The 21,238-nt window shown below is 47.7% G+C and overlaps 1 long non-coding RNA gene across 1 annotated transcript; it reads left to right on the top strand.

Annotated features, from left to right (window-relative positions):
• The first annotated feature begins 3,300 nt into the window (after positions 1–3,300).
• LOC125759696 (uncharacterized) lies at positions 3,301–11,683 on the top strand. The gene is made up of 3 exons (XR_007417317.1): positions 3,301–3,544; positions 6,067–6,236; positions 11,612–11,683. It is a non-coding gene; the product is annotated as an uncharacterized LOC125759696 (long non-coding RNA).
• Positions 11,684–21,238: the final 9,555 nt, after the last annotated feature.

Below are 21,238 nucleotides of genomic sequence, written 5' to 3'. Positions count from 1 at the left end.
CAGCTCACTTTAATTTTACATGTACGCTGTGAATCTTCATTGTTTAGAAAACCATTGCTTTAGAAAACATCTGGCGTCTTTTCGTCTTGCTTTTAGAAAACATCTGGCGTATTTCGTTGGTTTATTTCATCAATCAACGGCGTTTTGAACAAAATTTTTATTGTTTAATCACGCACAGGAGAAATCACACCAGGCACTACCTTGGAGGTAAACAATGGCTGCTAATGGGAATGAGAGACAGAAGAAGTCGGCTTTTAGCTAACACTTACACTTCTACTTCTACTAACGTTTCCTACTGGAACATGCCCATGGCTGCTAATGGGGAATGAGAGACAGAAGAATTCGGCTTTTAGTTAACGCGCACGCTGCGAATTTTTTATTGTTCAACAACGCACAGGAGAAATCTCCCACCGGCACCACCTTGGAGGTCAAGATCTGGTACTAGCGTTACGACTGGTTACGCACTACGAGGGACGAACGGGTGCCGCTTTAAGGAGCTTCGCCCCTAAACGGCAAATAAAAGTCACAATTTCACCACAACGGTGAAGCAATGAATACGATAGCAATAAACTGTTCTGTTATACGAAGTGAGGCTGGCAGCTAACTGCTTTGTATCCCATCTCGTGCAACTACAAAACGCCGCTTTAAGAGAATACGGCTGCTCCAGGGAAAGATGCTCTGTCCGCATAGTCACTTCGTGTTGAGAGTGCAGAACGTAGAGGGGTATAGGAGCCACCCGCTGTGATGGCTGGCGGGATAGCGCGCGCGCCAGCGATCGCGACCGGGTCCTTACATTCAAAGTTCAAGCCTGCTTTCGCGACACCCCACCCCCCCCCCTTGCGTCTTTTCATGCTCGTTAAAGACGGCCGGGGCGTTTCCTGTCTGCTTCAACGGCAGGCCTCCCGAGCGGGGTGATGTTATCGCATGCACCCTCCGAGCGACGGAAATGGGCCGGCTCGTTTGACCTCTGCTTCGGCCGCGATCATCGCCTCCACTCGCGCGCTTTCAGCCGTGGTAGACCATACGATGCGCGGGGGATCTTGTCAATTTAGACTTCATACGGGACATGACGGCAACGGCGACGGCAAAAACCCGTCGAGAGTGTGCATATAATTGCTATCGCAATAAAAGAGAAGAATAGAACAGAAAAGAAAGAGCACGATAAGACGAAACGAAGGACAAGAAACGAAATGAAAAACACAAAGGTGGGGGGGGTGCATTTCGCTGAATCTTGGTTGTCAAAAGTCAACACCACAATGACAATTTCACGGTGATCAGAACGGCTAGGTATTTTTAGAAAAAGCAGCTTAAGTCTCGCTGTTTTTCGTTGCGTGTCTCCTATAACGGATGAATTCAAGAGCCCGCCTTGAATTTTTTATACCTACTGGTGTATTAAACTTGTGAATAAGATATGGCTCCCCATATTTTTTGTCTCGGGAACTGGAAGTTTCTCTGAAGTATGCAAAGTTTGAGCTCAGGGAAGCTGTGGCCTGCAACATTAAAATGCTCTTCCAGAAGACAGAAAGAAAGCATGAAGAATAATTAGCAGCTGTTATTTCTGTTCCACACACACAAAAATAACAGCAGGTTTGCAGTACGCATTCAAGTGTACTGGAAAGTGTCCCATTGCAGAAACAATTATCAAGCACATTTTTCAGCTATACACTTCCGGATTTTTCTAAATTTATTGTGCCAACAAATAATGGACATTAATAACATCACAATGTCCCCAAGGTCATATAATTCATTGTGACAGCGAGCATGTATTACCGTGCGATGTAGAGGGCAAGTGCCAAAGGAGTTCACGCTCTTTAGAACACAACATGCTGATGCAAGCTTCGTCACACTACATGGAATAAACTTTTATTTCTTAGTTTTGTTAATGGCCCCGTACGTGAAATAATTCAATAACTTGGTTCTGCTGTTTACAAGAGAAAGGAAGCAGAAGCCAAAGGCCTTATGGCTTGACAAAGGCTTCTGCTGTTACCACAATTTGGCAAGCAAGCCGTACGCAGCACGCAAGTCATACAAATATACCGTACATACCGAATTCAACAGAAAAATTGCGAAAAGAAACTAATATGTCTACAGGAAACGTTCATACGGCAGAATACAATTAAGCTGCAACAACCGCAACTATATATATAACCTGGAATCGATAATAACAATAACATTTTCCAGGATTGACACCATCGTAAGTTACTTCCGCCTGTAGCGTGTGTCGTGCTGCATTACATTAGGCAATCTTAAATCAGCCTATCACGAGGCCTCATCACTCAAACGACCATTTCCCGCTAAGGGCCGATGACGTCTATATTGAGAATCAAGCGTCTAACGGTATTGAATGCTATGCAACCTGACCTGCACACCATTTTAATCTTGTTTGTAGGGTCATGCAAGAACATTTTGTTCAATGGATTTGCTCAACTTTCCCACAGTTCCCTGTCTCTATGTGTTTCAACAGTTACTACTACTGTCATAGTCAAGGCGTCGGTAAAGCTTTAGAGACGAGGCTGCTGAACGAAGGCAACAGTATGCCTGGAGCAGCATGACGATCAGAGGCCGCGTTTTCAACAATGATACAAAAGCTCCTTGAAGTATCACAAGAGATAGGCAAACAATAAAACGTTGTATTTTTCATCCTGTGTGAAGGTCATGATAGCGTATTAAGCGCGGTCTCTACAAAGGCATGTTTTCGGAGACTGCCTGCACAGGGGACAAGTAAAACGATGAATAATGTGTGTTCTTTCTAAGAATTCATAAGCAATTCTTCAAACTGGCATGGGGACCAATGTCACGTGCTGTGTTACTATGCGCGAAATTAAGTTCACAAAATCGTTGCGAAAGCTGCGGCGTTGGTGATCCCTAATTTTCTTTGGAGTTATTTTTGTCGAGCACGTGCACGTCCTTGTGTATGTCTCGCTATAGTACAATGTACGACCTTAGTTTTCGTCAATTTCTAAATCATCTTTGTGCTGTTATTCAAGCGCGTTTGCTCACGACCCTCAATGTCACTTCCCAGAAGACATTTCTCAAAGACATAAACATATACCTTGTCACGGTGTCCAATAACAATCCAACAAAAAAGATGAAGACAGAGACACATACATCTATATTTTAGAAGGTCGCTCACTTCAAAACCTAGGACAGGAACCTTAGAAAAACAAGCGAATGACCTCAACTGGCTACACAATCGAGAGACAGCTACAAAGCACTAATAACTTAGACCTTGATGTAAAAAAGCCCCCATAACCGTCTAATTATATAAATAAACTCAACTGACATTACCTCTGCGGGTGTAGAAGTGCATAAGTACTGAGCTTCGCAATAACATGCAGCTACATCTTCATATCAATAGGGGAGCAGGCAGCATTACACAATCATGCGTTATTACAATCAGCTGCCCATTACAATGCATGCGCCGTGGTATCTGTGGCTAGGAACTATTGCCATCTTCGCCTTACAACTTGACCTCAGTTTCGCCGAGGTACCTTCTTACCCGGAACTCAGACCTGACCTTGAGAAATACCAAGATGCCCGAAGGGTAAGGCCAGAGTCATTCAATTCTCTTTATGGTCACGAAACTGCACCGTCACGCTATGGGCGAGCTTCATACGCTGCTCGAAAATGCCGCAACGCGCCGCCGCTGCGCCACAGAGGCGATTGTCTGCGCCGTCCGCGTATTGAAATACTCGCGCAGTGCGAGACAAGCTGCTGGATATATGTTCAAGTTTGAGGAAACGCTGTCGCAGGACTAGGATGCCTAACAGATGTTGCGTGCCGGGGTGCCGTTCCGGCTACAAGGGAAGCAAAACGGTGTCGTTGTTTTGTTTGCCATTAGACAAGCAGCAGCGCGAGAAATGGAAGCGGGCCATACCGCTGCAAGAAAGCGGTGATAATTAACTTTGAGTCGAAGTATACACGTGTGTGTGCGAACCATTTCAACGCCTCGGACATTATCACTGCGTATGATTTTAACATCAACGGCGACTCCGTGTCGCAGAAACGCGACAAACCAACGCTGAAGGCTGACACCGTTCCAAGGATTTTTGAGGACTTCCTTCGTATCTCACAAAGCGCAAACCTCGATCTCGCTCATCTACAGTGCGACCACCATGCGAACGACCACGTGAGTCACCCTGAGAAGAGCTACGAGCGTCGCCGACGCCCTGTTTAGACCGCACCGTAGTGCGTGTCGTGCAGAAACGCCTGGCAAGAAAGGGACCAACGGGGAGTGTAACTGCGCGCCGATCACCTGCTAAGTGCTGCACTGCTCGGCCCTGTCGGCTAGACGAAAACAAGTCATATCGGTTGTACGCCAGAGTGAAAGCGAAGCACTATTACAACGAATAGAAGCTGTTATGAGAGTCAAGTGCAACTCTCGCCGGCGCACGCAGCGAGCGCGCTCACCCACGTTTCTTCCCTATCGAGCTTCCGGACCCAAACAAGTGCAAGCCTTCGAGCCCGGACGCCACGGATAACTCGCTTCAATGTGCCGAATGAGGAAGAACTACGAAGAACACTGCCAGCTTTAACAAAAGTAAGCTGTTCGTCAGCGGTTGTATTCCCGCAGAGTTACCTGCCACAACTACGAAGCGATACGAAGTAGGCTTCGCTACGTCGTCGGCACCAAGCCGGCCGGCGGCCGGTGTGAGTGCGTTTCCCGTGCAGGTGAAAGAAACGTTGCGTAGAATATGCTTCACAGAGAATAATGTCTTCTGGAATAAAGTACAGGTCAAACTGTGTCTTTCTCTACATGCCACAACTGTTGTCAAACATCTAGCGTGAAGGCGAGACGAATCAATTTGCGGCCGGCGGCGTACAGCGAGCGAATTACGAGCATGGTGAAACAGCTGTGCCTGAAGGTGCCAAAAGTCATACAAAAGTCCCCTGCTACGGTTTTCGTAATTATATATCTTGGTATTCTGTCGTTAATCCCCGAATTTTTGTATTTTTTCTGCTGATACCACCGCGAGCTGCATGTTTTAATTGAGCTGGTTTTTTTCCTCCCGGGTGCTCATTTTAAAACAGAAAACGCGTTCAGAAATGTATTTATGCATGCTGAGTGCTAGAAGTAAAAGCGTGAAAGCAAAGCGACCGTTGCGGAAGTTTAGAAAGCTTAAACACCGAGGCTTCCCACACACAACCCCAGCGATAGCAGCGTTCGCATCGCCTCTCAAGCACAGCTGCGCTTCTGGCGGCGGCCGCTGGCTCCATATGAAACTGACGAGGCAGTTTCGTGACCATAAGAAGCATTGAATGACTCTGGTAAGGCTTACGTTTCATTCCCCAACGGTAAACGGTTTAGTCTGTCTTCTGTTCCCTCTTATTTTGTCCCTCTCTTTTGAGCGCGACAGCTTACCTCCAGATATTATACCAACAATTCCAAGTGGAAACTGTACTGGGGATCTAAAACTTTATGGCCAATAAAAGGCTGTCATTAGAACACTCATTCAAAAGCATACATTCAATCACTGGTGTAGCATTGCAGGTGAGCTCCCACCGTTGCTCAAGCATAACTATGCATATATATATATATATATATATATATATATATATATATATATATATATATATATATATATATATATATATATATATATATATATATATACTTGCGCTATTTATTAGCAGCAATTACTAGACTTCTTGCTCGACGCTTCTTAGACATGCAAGGAGCACGATATGAAGGGGAGTATAATGAAATGGATTCGAAGTATTGATTCATACATCAATCAATTTTTGCGAAGCGATAGCGAATCTACGCTGACACAGCATTGTCCACTATTTTGGATGTAGCAAAAATGAACCGATGTACCTATCAATACTGCGACTCAGCATTGTATACAGCGATATCTTGTTCCCTGACATGTATGCTGATTGTGCTTTTTCTGTATGTATTGACGGGCAAACGCAAATAAATATCGCTGCTCGTCAGCGCCGTGTTTGTGTACACCCGTCTTCGTGTTGTTCTAGAGCTGTACCTTCGTTCAAAATATGCATGTACCAAGCAGCCCAATTCAATAGGCTAATAACGCTTGTTTCGCTCTTTACTTTCGTACGAAGTGCGGGCTGAAGAACGAAGACTACCAGCTCGTGTACAGAAACTACCTATATGATTCGAACTACGGCGGAACGTCAAGATGCGTCAAGTTTCATGCAATTGAAGTTTTCGGAGACACCCACACGTCAGCGAAGTACTCCTGGAGCACAACCGGCTTTGGACGCCGATACTTGTGATATATATATATATATATATATATATATATATATATATATATATATACATGTGGGTCATTCCATGCCAAGTGTCCCAGACGTGGCGCTCGCACATCGCAGATTTTGCTCATAAAATTTGTGCCTTTTTCCTGTGGCACATAGAGTATTGTGGCAAAACATTTTTGCTCGAAAAAAATTTTGACGATCACGGCGCCCCCTCGAATTTCGCTTGTATTTGTTAAACCGTGCCTTATAGAAAAATGTGTATAAAATCCATTTTTGTGTGTTGAGCTTCAAAACCACGCTAGCGCCATCGCAGAGGTTCTGTTTAGTTGTCCTATTCTTTAATTCCGAAAACTGTGTTTCACTACCAGCTACGTATCTTCAAAAACTACGAAAATCTTCAAAGTTCGTGATTTTTTCTTGAGCAATCTGGAACTCTCCCTAACCAATATAAATAATAGTATGATTTTCAGGAAAGTGTATTTAAGTACAAAAATGTTTAGGGGTAAAATGGACTTCAAATGTTCCCGAAAAAAATTGTGAAATTAGAGAAAATATGCGATTTGTCGCATGTTTGACCGTATTTTTCATACTGATGCGTTCCAAGTAAAAATCCTCGTCATGCGGCGTTTGATAGTAGACTACATCGTTAAGTAGTGAAGAAAGTCTAATCAAATCATTTTTTGTTTTAAGGAAGAAAATAATTTTTGAATTTGGCCCTCCGAACGCGTCCTGCATTTCTTTTTGTTGGTGCTTCGCCGCAAAGCACGTGGTCGCCCTTGCAGCTGACATTCGTCACAGGCAGAGGCAAGATGCGAGATGTATGTGAGTGACTCTTGAGTGGTCGAAAGTCTTCCCGCGTTGATGTCAGGGCGACGAGTAATGAATTCGCGTTACATTGGGAGCTTGCTTGGCGGGCCCAATGGTAAGTATGGACCATAGCTCGGCACACTCACTCATGAGTGCACTCAATCACACTCACTCACACACTCATTTGAACGTTGTGAGTGTGAGTATGAGTGAGTGCTCATGAGTGTGAGTGGACGTGAGTGTGAACGTGAGTGAGCACTCATGAGTGTGAATAGGCGTGAGTGTGAACGTGAGTGAGTACTCATGAGTGTGAGTAGATGTGAGTGTGAACGTGAGTGAGCACTCATGAGGGTGAGTAGGCGTGAGTATGAACGTGAGTGAGTACTCATGAGTGTGAGTAGTTGTGAGTATGAACGTGAGTGAGTGCTCATGAGTGTGAGTGGACGTGAGTGTGAACGTGAGTGAGCACTCATGAGGGTGAGTAGGCGTGAGTATGAACGTGAGTGAGCACTCATGAGTGTGAGTAGTCGTGAGTATGAACGTGAGTGAGTGCTCATGAGTGTGAGTGGACGTGAGTGTGAACGTGAGTGAGCATTCATGAGGGTGAGTTGGCGTGAGTGTGAACGTGAGTGAGTACTCATGAGTGTGAGTAGATGTGAGTATGAACGTGAGTGAGGACTCATGAGTGTGAGTGGACGTGAGTGTGAACGTGAGTGAGCACTCACGAGGGTGAGTAGATGTGAGTATGAACGTGTGTGGGTACTCATGAGTGTGAGTAGGTATGAGTATGAACGTGAGTGAGTGCTCATGAGTGTGAGTGGACGTGAGTGAGTACTCATGAGTGCGAGTTGGAATGAGTATGAACGTGAGTGAGTGCTCATGAGTGTGAGTGGACGTGAGTGAGTACTCATGAGTGCGAGTAGGAATGAGTATGAACGTGAGTGTGTGCTCATGAGTGTGAGTGGACGTGAGTGTTAACGTCAGTGAGCGCTCATGAGGGTGAGTAGGCGTGAGTATGTACGTGAGTGAGTGCTCATGAGTGTGAGTAGTCGTGAGTTTGAACGTGAGTGAGTACTCATTAGTGTGAGTAGGTATGTCCTCGTCCCTTCTTGCTCGTGTTTGTGTCTCCTTGCGCTGAAACTTAAGAATAGGTATGAACATGAGTGAGTGCTCATGAGAGTGAGTAGGTATAAGTATGAACGTGAGTGAGTGCTCATGAGTGTGAGTAGGCGTATGAAAGTGAGTACTCGTGAGTGTGAGTGGACGTGAACGTGAGTAAGCACTCATGAGTGTGAGTAGGTGTGAGTGTGAACGTGAGTGAGTACTCATGAGTGTGAGTAGACGTGAGTATGAATGGGAGTGAGTACCAATGAGTGCGAGTAGTGTGAGTAGGCGTGAGTATGAGCGTGAGTGAGTACTCTTGAGTGTGAGTAGAAGGGAGCTGTATGTGAGTAAGTATTGACGAGAGTGAGTGGACCTGAGAATGAATGTGAGTATCGACTGTATGTTGCCATGAGTATAACGTGAGTGATTACCGATGACTGTGAGTAGACGTGAGTGTGAACGTGGGTGAGCTCTCATGAAAGTGAATAGACGTGAGTATGAATGTGAGTATCGACGAAGGTAAGAGGACGCGACTATGAACGTGAGTGACTACCGATGAGTGTGAGTTGGCGTGAGTATAACAGTGACTGAGTGCTCGTGAGCGTGAGTAGATCTATGAACGTGAGTGAGTACCAGTGAGTGCGAGTAGGCGATAGTGAACGTGAGTGAGTACTGATTTGTGTGAGTAGGCATAGTATGAACGTGAGTGGGTACTCATGAGTGTGAGTAGAAGTGAGTACGAACGTGAGTGCTGATGAGTGTGAGTATACATGAGTATGAACCTGAGTGAGTGCCAGTGAATGTGTGTATCGACGGCTGTGAGTGGAAATGAGAGTGAACGTAAGTGAGCCCCGATGAGTGTGAATATAAAAGAGTATGCAAGTGGTGAGCACCAATGAAGGTGAGTGGAGTGAGTATGAAAGTACCTAAATGTGCGAGTAGAGTGAGTAGGAAAGTGAGAGCCGATGAATGAGAGTATAGACGAGAGTATGACGATGAGTGATTACCGATGTGTGTGAGTATACGCGAGTGTGAACATGAGTTCTGGGAGAGTGATAATTGAGTGTGAACACGACCTGTGAGCGTGAGTAGATATGGATATAAGTGCGAATGTATGACTGAGTATGACTGTAATTGAGTATGACCGTATCAACATGAGTTAGCGCCATTATTGGGAGTAGACCTTATTATGGACGTATCGGTTAGTGTGGGTAGGTAAATAAAACTGAGTGATTGATGAACCATGGTGTGTGCCTTTGAGTGGTAGTCGGCATGACTTTGAATGTAAGTACTCAGGAGTGAGAGTTGAGGTTAGTATGAAGGTAAGTTAAAAGCACCAAGGAATGTGTGTCAGGTGTCGGCAAAGTTTATGGCACAAACTCACTCGTTCACTCAAAAAATATGCTGCTTCTTATGGGCTCACTTGGTCTCAAACTCGCTAAAACACTATTCAGCCAAACTCACTCACATTCAGGCTAAAGAGAAGTTTCCTCATCCGGATTCACGTGGACTTAGAAGCATCAGATTTTTCTCCAAGTGAACGCACGCGGACTCCACCCTAACAATATTAAGAACTGCCATACCGCACAGCAACCTCACGAGAGCGCAGGCCACTGTCCTCCGCCGAATTCAAACGAACACTCTAACCACTCCTCAACGCTTAGCGATATTCACAGGCGGGGAGGTTGACTCAACATGCAAAAATTGCGACAAAAATGCCATAGCAAACCAAAGTCACATCCTCTGGGAATGCGAGGGCCTTCCCCCACCCAGAGAGCTTCTGCCAGCTCCCTCCGAAACGACATGGGAGACCTTAATACGGTCCCCCGACGAAAAACTGCAGAAAGCAGTCATTGCATGGGCAGAAGAGGTCGCCGCAGACAAGCGGCCAGCTCCAAACCCATGAAATTTCTTTTGAATAAAGTTGTATCCTCCTCCTCCTCCAGGTTCGCTGGGACTCAACATCACCAGTTCGTCCCAAACGGTCTCACTCAACGACTACAAAAAAGATCAACGACCATAGCTCGGCACACCCACTCATGAGTGCACTCACTCACTCTCACTCACACTCATTTGAACGTTGTGAGTGTGAGTATGAGTGAGTAGTCATGAGTGTGAGTGGACGTGAGTGTGAACGTGAGTGAGCACTCATGAGTGTGAGTAGGCGTGAGTATGAACGTGAGTGAGTGCCTATGAGTGCGAGTAGGCATGAGTATGAACGTGAATGGGTGTGTCTATGAGTGTGAGTAGGCGAGAGTATGAACGTGAGTGAGTGCCTATGAGTGTGAGTAGGCGTGAGTATGAACGTGAGTGAGTGTCTATGAGTGTGAGTAGGTGTGAGTATGAACGTGAGCGAATGCCTATGATATATATATTGAAGTTTCTCATTTTTCGAGAAAGTTATAATGTACAATGACACTACACTGACATCTCTAGAGGATTGACAGCCTGGCTAGATGGTTCATGACCAGATCAGAAACACGTAAGGAAGAACCAAGTTTGATTGTTTTTAATTATGTCCGAACGAATCAATGGGTTCAGATTAAATAATACAATACTTGCGGGTGCGGGAGTGGGCTAAGCACACAAATAGCACACAAATACAGTATGGTGTCTGGCGTCCCCTTCTGATTCTGCGAAATATAAAGTGACCGGCCAAACAATGGCCTCGGCGATCGGCTCCGGTAGGGGCGTAGGCAGATTTTTTTTTTAGGGAGGGGGGCGCACCTCCTTTATCTGAAGCGGGGGTGGCAGGCAGATGTGGTTGACTGTCAATTTATGTTCTGCATGTCATGGCAAAAAAATTTCGGAGGGGGGGGGGGGGGAGGGGCACGGGCCCGGCGTGCCAACCCCTGGCTACGCCACTGGGCTCCAGCGGCGCCACGGCGCACTGCCGGAGCCGATCGCCGAGGCCACGCATGCTCGAGCTCGGAATAGGTATGGCTCCCAACACTCCCATAATATCCTAGGCTCTTCGTCATGAGAAGACAACTTCGTGGCTATCACGTCCGGGTCAGAAATGCACATTATACCGATGCGACATGAATTCGACGCCCAGTGGTGGCCGACACGGGGGCACATCGCAGCAGAAAAATTTTCGAACTTAGACGTACTGTCACAAATAAATTACAAAACGCAATTACACGCGGTGCGATGTGTCAAAAGCCGAGCAGCTCGTCTTGATAAAATGTTCATATATGTCTAGTTATTCATTTCACGACACTCCGAAATTAGTGTTAAATGTACAACAAAAATGGTTCAATACAATACAAAGATGAACGAGCAGTTCAACGGGAATTCTGGTATGACAACGCCAAACAATGTAAGACACTAGGCGAGGTGCCAGGGTTCGTCGTATTCAAGATACACAAAAATTTCTTTGCACTTGTTCACATATTACAGACAGCTTGCTCCAAGAGTTTTACAATGAAGCGAAGGTCTTTAATAAGTTGGCCAACGTTCTTAAATTTCACAGGCATGGCCGACAAACTCTCGCTTCAACGCCAGGATACTCGATTAGAAATCTGCACACTATTACTTCTTACCACGGTGAGTAAACGCAAAGAGAAATTCGTCTGACATGCATGACATGCATGTCATGGTTTTCATGTTACCACCTGTTATTCATGTTCTTCATAGTCACATTGCGCAATACCAAGTTTGGTGTATATCAACCTAGCGAAACGGCCGCGAGTGGGTCATGAGCGTGGCATGTAAATTATGTCGGGCATGACACGCGTGTCATGATTTTCATGTTACCACCTCTAACTTACGTTCTTCATACAGTCGCGTCGCGCAATACCAATTTTGGTGTATATCAAGCCAGCGAAACGGCCGCGAATGCACCATGAGCGTGGCACGTAAAGCATGACATACATGACATGCATATCATGGTTTTCATGTCACCACCTGTTATTCATGTTCTTCATTCAGTCACATCGCGCAATACCAATTTTGGTGTATATCAACCTAGCGAAACGGCCGCGAGTGCGTCATGAGCGTGGCATGTAAATCATGACGTGCATGACACGCGTGTCATGATTTTCATGTTACCACGTGGTAGTTATGTTCGTCATGTCAAAATGTCTCGTCATACCAGTTTTCGTATATATCCATTCATTTGAACGGTCGCGAGCGCCCCGAGACCATGCCATGTAAATCATGCCGCACAGGACATGCGTGTAATGATTTGCACGTTAGGACCTCTCATTATTTTCGCCATGAAGTCTTGTTACGTCATACCAGTTTTGGTATATATGAAATTAACGGAATGACCGCAAGAGCCCCAAGGCCGTGGAATGTAAATCATGCTGTTCATGACATGCATGTCATGATTTTCATGTTATGACATGTCATTTATGTTCGTAATACGGTCATGTTATTCCATACCAATTTTGGTATACATCCAATGAACGAAACGGCCAGGAGAGCACAAAGTCGTAGGCGGATAGATAGATAGATAGATAGATAGATAGATAGATAGATAGATAGATAGATAGATAGATAGATAGATAGATAGATAGATAGATAGATAGATAGATAGATAGATAGATAGATAGATAGATAGATAGATAGATAGATAGATAGATAGATAGATAGATAGATAGATAGATAGATAGATAGATAGATAGATAGATAGATAGATAGATAGATAGATAGATAGATAGATAGATAGATAGATAGATAGATAGATAGATAGATAGATAGATAGATAGATAGATAGATAGATAGATAGATAGATAGATAGATAGATAGATAGATAGATAGATAGATAGATAGATAGATAGATACGCTCAAACTCGCAGAAGTTCGCTAAGAAATGCTTCGCATTTAATATGTTTATTTTTCACAGCGATGCTCTTTAACTCTAGCCCATGTCATCCCTAGAGAGGGGGGAGGGGGGGGCGGGGGAGGGATTTTGGTCGGCTCATGTCCGTATGTTGAAAAATGGAGAAAAAATGGACAAAGATATGTTGACAATGGAGACGCGCAACTGGCGGAACGCGGCGCCGCTATCTGGTGGCGCTGCTGCGCTGTGACGTAGACCACTGCGAGAAACTGAAGGCGGCGAGACACCGAGACGGCGGAGCGCGTTCATGCTGGCTAACGAATCGGAGAGGCGCCGACACTTTAGCGACGCCAATGTAGACGGGCAAAGCGGGACCGCGCAAAAGCGAATAACGTTTCCATAGACTACGAGTGCGAAGCACAGCGTCACCTTTTGAAGTCCCTCACGCTGGAGAAACGATCGCACATCCACTGGCGCTGGTAATCCATCACCGTATAAATGTAGCCGGTCCACGATTTGCTTTTCCTATCGCAAGGTAGATGATAGGAAGAGATGAACTGTTCTGCGCCGCCCACGGAGCCGACAGTTCAACTTAGACGCTTTTTGATGGTCAAATTAGCTCGCAAGATTCCTTAAAACAGGCCGCATAAACCTGGACAATAAGTCTATTCTCACGTGGTCGTGACGTCGAGGAAGGCAGCAGTCAGCACGTCCGAGATGAAACTTTTTTGGCCGAATGGTGGCCGGGCAACTGAAAGTCAAACTACAGTAATACACTGATTGCGGCGAACAGAGCGTCGACCGTCGATCAACTGACAAGCGGTCAAGCGCGTCGGCTTTTATACAGGCGCTGTCGAACTTTCCAGCGATATTGCTGGTGGCGGCGTTCAACTCATGAAACATAAGACGCGCGGCAATGTCCCCCTCTGAAAAAGCATCGTCCCGATGCTTAAAAACAAAACATGAATACATGCAATACTAAAGAAAACTAATACAGCAAGCAAACATTAGTCTCAGGTGCGTTAACGAGCATAGTACGGTTTGAGGCGCACCACATTCACGACTTCAGGTCGAGCTCGGCGCCTCTGAGAGTTCGTGATCCCGTCGGGGACGACCTCGTAGTCGAGTGCGCCGAGACGTCGAAGTACCCTGTACTGTCCTGAAGTATTGTCGAAGAAGCTTCTCGCTCAGTCCGCGTCGTCGTATTGGCGTCCAGATTTTTCCTGTATTCTGGCGAGCGTGCGGGAAACGCCGAGGTGTCCAGCAGTCGGGTCGTCGTGTAGGGCCTGGAGGACTTCTGGTCGCAATAATGAGGGCTCGACAAGAAGGTAGTCGGTTCGAAGTGGTGAGAAGTTCTTCAGGAGAACGCCATTCCGTAAGAAAAATGACGACAGTCCTCGCTTGAATACCTTCGGAACAACGGCGGCCTTGCACTCGAGGTACTCCATAAGGGCCCCCAGTTCCGCATCGGCTCGTTGACTTTCGGCGAAGTCGTCGGCACTTATAGTTCCGAGGAAGCAGTCGTCGTCGTCGTGTTGCGGCGGCGCGTCGACGGGGGTGCGAGACAGGAAGTCGGCGTAAGAGTGTTTTCGTCCGCACTTGTACACTGTCGTCCTTTATGAAAGGGAACACGCGAGCGCGCGGCTGCGCGGCCTGCGCGCTGCGGCAGCTATAGCGTACAGCACCATCAACCGAGAGCTGAAGAAAGCACGTCCGCTTCTGGCGGCATCGCCCGCTGCGCGACCAAAGCGGGAGCGTAATCTAGCAGCGCTTGTCCACCGGCCATGACTTGTTATTTTGTTTGCCAATAGATGACGCCAAAAGCGGGTGCGCTTTCTTTCGCTGTCGGTTGATGGCACTGTAGGCAGCCGCAGCAGAGCTCAGGCCGCGCGCTCGCGTGTTCCCTTTCATAAAGGTCGACAGTGTACACTACGGTAATGTCGAATTCTTGAAGCCACAGACTCCATCCTACGAAACGACCTGAAAAGTCCTTAAAGTTAGCTAGCCAACATGAGGTGTGATGGTCACTGATAACTTTGAAGGGCTTGCCATAGAGGTAGGGGCGAAACTTTGACGTAGCCCAGATGATGGCAAGGCATTCCTCTTTTGTTGTGGAATAGTTGGCTTCTGCCTTGGATAGTGACCGGCTAGCATAACTGATAACCCTTTCAAGCCCGTCAGTCTTTTGCACAATGACGGCACCGAGTCCTACGCTGCTTGCGTCGGTGTATATTTCTGTATCGGCGCAATCGTCCAAATGCGCAAGTATGGTGGCGTCTGCAGGCGTCGTTTAAGTTCTGGAAATGCTTGCACTTGCGCCGTTTCCCACCTGAATTCCACGTTAGTCTTCGTGAGAAGCGTCAGTGGTTCGGCGATCCGTGAAAAGTTTTTGACGAAGCATCTGTAATAGGCACATAAGCCGAGAAATCGGCGCATGGCTTTTTAGGGGCGAAGCTCCTTAGGGTGTGGGTGGTTCCCTCCTCTGTAATAGTATGTAGCCACCTCGCCCGATCGGCAACGGGCATCGGCAACGGACGAGCGCCGATCGGTAAATCACCCCCCTCTCTCGCCTCGCGACGCCGACGCTCCGCGCTCGCTGCGTTGTAAATGCGTGCCCTAGGAATGCGCCGCGGAATAGGTCCCAAGTTTGAAGTGAGGACTCCCGATTCTCAAAACAGGTTCTTGTCGCGTCTTCCAGGTAGAAGTAGACGTCGCGCAGTTTGTCTTCGGTGCTCCAATTGTTAAAGGCGGCCACACGGTCGTACGTTTCAATCCAGGTTTCCGGGTCCTCGAATGATGAACCGCGGAACGTTGGCGGCTCCCTGGGTTGCCGGAGCAGAATCGGTGCAGGCGGCACAGTGGCTGTCATCGTCGCTGTTGTAATTGTCGCCGTGGCTCTTGGCTTGTCCGGTAGGAGTCCAAATTGAGGGGGAAGTCCTTTCAGTCTGCGGCTGGCTCTACTGTCACTGATGGTGTCGGTGTCTTCTTCGCGACGTGGGCTGGGTTCACGGCTTGACGGGGATGTCCGGTACATGAAAGAAGCAGCACCTCCACCATATGTCACGTGGTCGTGACGTCGACGAAGGCAGCAGGCAGCACGTCCAAGATGAAACTTTATTTGGCCGAACTTGTGGCCGGGAAAATGAAAGTCAAACTACAGCACTACAATGATAGCGGCGAACAGAGCGTCGACAGTCGATCAACTGACAAGCGGTCAAGCGCGTCGGCTTTTATACAGGCGCTATCGAACTTTCCATCGATATCGTTGGTGGCGCCGTTATCTCTAGACAAAGCTGGAACATTCGCGTGCGGCGCGCAATCTTAACGGAACGTTCTAAAACAATCGCGACGCTTCTTACACATCGCGGCGCGGCCTGCGCAGCACGTTGCCAACAGTCTTTGTCTGTAAGGCTTCAACTCATGAAAAATAACATGCGCGGCACTATTAGGTAGTCGCGATGCCTCCCTTCCGCGCAATGTGTGAACCTAAAAACTCGCTCACTGCTCAGTTACGTTCTGTATTTAGAAAAAATGCCAAGTATCATTAAGCGAAACAGAACCAGCTCCTGAATGCGCGTAAACGGATGAAATAGCAAGCCTCGAAATGATTCGCTGTGCATATATCGAATCGACCCTGAAACACTTTTAGAGCATATAATCAGAAAACGCTGTCAATCTGTAGTCAAGGGCAATCTGTAGCCGGTGCGGACCATGGACTCACGTAGCCCGTATAGAATACAGCAGGACAATGCGCGTAGCTTCTTTACTGCTGCGTCGTGCACAGCGTCATAGCAATGCATCATAGTCATATACGTACCGTGGGCACCACGAGGTGCCGCCACTTGACCACTCCGCGCTTCTCTGAATCGAAAGGGGTGACGACCAAGTTAAAAGAAAAAAAAACATTGTGGGTGCACATCAAGTTTCCGTTTACGTTCACTCGGCGTTTCCGTTAGTGTGTGCTGTGATTATTTAGTGTGTGTTATTACGTAGCGAGCCCTGCGCTGCTGCTGCTCCGCGACGATCTCTATCTCGGCAGAAGTTCGAGTGGTGCTGCAACTGCCGCCGACGTTGACGTTACAACTTATCTGAACGGGAGCGAAGCGAGAATGACTGAAGCCGATCGAGCGCACGCGATTATATGAAACGGGGAAGGGAGAGGAGAGAGTGGGTTTACAGGCTGCAGCGCGGGGGGAAGAGAGGAGAGAAGGCGACCGAACGCTTGCGTAAAGGAGGAGAGTGCGCGGCTGCAGCGCGCGGGGGGGGGGGGGGGAGCAGAGAAGGCGACCGAACACTTGCGTAAAGGAGGAGAGTGGGAGAGAGAGCAGGCGCATGCGCAGTGCAGAGCGGACGCCACCGGAGAAAGCTCGCTCATAAGATGCATCTAAAAATAAGTTTCGCGGCAAGGGCGAAGCAATGAATGCGACAGCAACAAATTTTAATGTTATGCAAAATTCTACGCGTAATTCTGCAAAACTCTGATTAAAGGCATACGGTCGCTCCGGGAAGGGAAGCTGTTTTCATGCTTTCTGTCATCTCACCCCGAAGTAAGCGGCGAGAGCGCAGCACGCACAAAGGTATACGAGACGTCTACCGACGAAAGACGGCCGGGGCGTTTCCTGTGTGCTTGAGAAGGCATAGGCGGCAGGCCTCACGCGCGGGACGATGTCATCAAATCGCCATTCGTGCGTCGGAGATGGCCGGCTCCTTTCGTCTCCGCTTCAGCCGCGTTCAGCGTCAGCGCTCGTGCGCTTCTACTCGCGTCTAGAACATACGGTGCGCGAAGCGATGTTATCGATTAGGGGCTTTTTAGGGGCTTTATAGGGGACATGACGACGACGCCGACAGCAACCCCCCCCCCCCAATAGTGTGCATATAATTACTATCGCAATAAAAGAAGAAATGAAATATGCTGTGGTTGAACGCGCTTAAACGAAGTATGCCGAGCGATGTAGGTTTTGCTCCGCACAGACGCTGCTCGATGCCCACGGCATTCTTGGCGCGAATGCGCAGTGAACTTTGATGCCACCAGCGTCTGTGGCGGCACGAAGGACTGACCTTGAGCCACTGTTCGTTTTCTCAACGCCTCGTTCATAAATTCTGATGCTCACTGTTCGACGGCTCCGTTCCTCCTTTTTCTTCCTGCATGCTTGCTTCCGACGGCATCGAGAAAGGGAAGCAACGTAAAGAGCGCTCACTGCAGTTACACAGCCATGCAGAGGAGTCAAGCTGGAAAGAGGACCGAGAGTGTGCTTTCCTTCCGGGGCGCCACAAGCGGACGGCAATATGTCCTTTAGCGAGCGACGCGTGCTTCCGAAACGGTTGAGTGTTTATCACTTCATCGCATCCAACGGACAATACATTTGTGACACGCTTGCCCGTTTGTTTTCACCGTACTATGGCCAACTGATAACGCGAGTTCCGAAATAAATATGTAGCTGGTGGCCACGAAAAGCGCCACGAACCTTTCATAAGATGAAAAATTACTGAGCACAAGAAAAAAAACCGCAACGCACAAGGAAGATACACAAGGGAAAAGCGCTTTCATAAGCTTTAGCGACGCGCCTGATTGCTAGATACGGTGCAGCTACGGCAATCAGTGTGCCCTAAGCCTAACTACGGAGTGCACCGAGGGACACAAAAGTGAGGGTTCTCACCTTTCTGTCGTCAGCTGCAGCAGGCGTCACCGCAGTGCCGTGTTCAAAAGCGCCACTGCGCCGCAAAATGTCGCTCAAAACCACACCGTGAACAAGAAAAACAGATGCAGCCGACAATCACGCACGTGAGCAGCACTCTTTCCGTAGCTGGTCTGGCGATGAGGTCGTGGTCCGTTTGGTCTCCGCTTGGTGGCGTAATGTTCACGAATTTTCAACTTATCTTGCAAGCAAATGCATTTGCATCTAGAGGAAAAGAATTCTAAAAAACTAACAAACAGACAAAACATTTGTTTTAGCAAGCCTTTCTCAGTCTTTTTTACTCTACATGCGCCATCTATCAAATGATTCCTGAAAAGTTGATGAATCATGGCGTCCGAAATTTGTCGTGCCGAGAAATCTTGGAGGCCATGGATGGACGAAAACAAAAGTGCAGAGGGGGGGGGGGGGTTCGTGCCCTTTATCACTGTCTGTACCCTGTTGTATTTTCCCCTTTCTCTATGGCTAGACAGCCTCTTTGGCAAGCATTGCAACGACACGCGATGCGCAACGTGCCGTAATAATGGTTTTGCAATGTGCCGCAGTAATGTTTTGCTCTAGCTTTTCACCGGCGTTGGCTTTCGATGAGCTTGAAGGTCAGCCTCATCCAGGGGAGCGTGTTCTGGGCTTATACCGGCAGAAGCCAACTGATCGCTCTGAAATTCTTAAAGGAGTCCTGACACAAAAATGTTCGCCCCGCGTTTTTTTGCTGCAATGTGTTGCTGGGGGCCTGTTAGTCATAATACGGTACATCGTTTGCTGCAGCGCGCGACAGATAATTAATTACAAGCTCCTCATTACCGACACAGCCTCAGTTTCGGTTTGACAGAGCTCCAAAAACGGCAAGCCGCCGGGTGCAACTATCACCACCTAGCGAGTGGAACGCTCGGTCACGTGAGCACACAGAACAGTGACGCATTTCCGCGCGGTCTGTCGTCGTCGGGCTCATCGTCGTCTGATGGCGACGATTTTCTTGCGGCGGGGATCGAAGGAATTTTCGACGTAGCGAATCACTTCATGTTTGACCCGCTGGCGAGGAGCGATTCGTCGGGAAGCGCGTCAAAACAGAAATGGCGGCTACGACGTCATCGTAACTTGTACCGGCTGCAACGGTTACGTAGGGGAAGTAGGGGGGTCACCTCGGGTCACCTCCGAGGGTGTCAATGCACTAGGTGCGGCCTATAATGCTGGATCGCGCTCGCGAACTTCAAAATTCATATAAAATACCTTCCAAGCTTTATTCGCTGCCGATATTTTGCAGATGGTACACGCACGTACACGGGAATCGATCCAGCGGGCTATCTCGGCCGCGAAATTTTGTGTCAGTACCCCTTTAAGAGGCTGAGACAACCACAGGCGCTGAGGCAGCGCCTCTCACTTAGTATCAGCTAGTGCGAAACTCTGGATCAAGCGGCGTTGTAAAAAAATTCAGCCAACTCCGCTTCGCGGACACCGATGAAACAGCGAAGCGGGTGGGGTTCCCTTTGTCAGACCTACGCATTTCTATGTTTTACAAGTCTTTCAGGTATATTGTATCACTTGCTCTTTACTAAACACCCTTTAAAACCACTATGCATCACGTGACAGTGGTGTGACTGTGGTAACGCCCACGCCATTTGTTGGGCTAACTATCGCTACTAATAGTAATGTCTGGGGTATAGCGTCCCAAAACCACGATATAATGATAAGAAACGCCACAGTGGAGGGTTCCGGAAATTTCGCCCACCTGGGGTTCTTTACGTGCGCCTAAATCTAAGTACACACTCCTCAAACATTTTCGCCTCCATCGACCATGCAGCCGCCACAACCGGGATTCGATCCCGCGGCCTTTCAGCAGTCGAGCGCCATAAACACTAGACCAACGTGGCGTGGTGGGCTAACTGTTGTCTTCTTCGTTTTTAGTGGAAGTTGTGTGTGGTGCGATTTACCCAATTTCTATGGCACATACGCGTTTATGATGGCGATACTTTTCTGATTGACCGCGCAGATTTATGGGTCACATACCCGTTTGTTGGGTTAACATTTGCCTTCATTTTTAGTGGCCCAGTGGTGAGTAGTGGTATTTACCAAATGTCTGTGGCGCATACCCGTTTATGATGCCCACAAACGTTACCGGGGATCCCGGACATAAAAGGCTCGATCAAGAACAGCGTGGCTGTTAAAAACGATTGCAAATACCTCCCGCGATACACGTGGGGCGCTGGCCAGGCTTCTCTCTAGCCCATGTCAGAGAATGTGATAGTGCAGCTCTACCAGGCATCGAACTTATTGTTCCTTCTTTCTTGACAGGATACGGCTGCACGCTTTGGCGCCCTGCATCGGTAATTTCTCGAAACCGCGTCGACTACTGCGATTTTATCTTCGACGCTCTCTGCGGCTCCTCTCCAAAGTACTACATCTATTACCCGGCATGCGAACGAGTGCCACCGACGATTGTAGACACGGCGCCATGGGAAGAGTGACTCATGGCGACGGATCACCGCCGCCGCCATTCTTGAAATGCATAGTAATCCGTTAACCTGAAATAAAGTTGTCATGTTACTTCGAAATTTAACAGTGCATATAACCGTCATCAAGTGAATATAAATCATAATCCGCTAGCTTCATTTTATCATCACCA

The sequence above is a fragment of the Rhipicephalus sanguineus genome, chromosome 8 (assembly GCF_013339695.2).
Source record: "Rhipicephalus sanguineus isolate Rsan-2018 chromosome 8, BIME_Rsan_1.4, whole genome shotgun sequence".
Classification (NCBI taxonomy): domain Eukaryota; kingdom Metazoa; phylum Arthropoda; class Arachnida; order Ixodida; family Ixodidae; genus Rhipicephalus; species Rhipicephalus sanguineus.
Note: the sequence above shows the minus strand (reverse complement) of the source record. Positions and strands in the feature narration are given on the sequence as shown.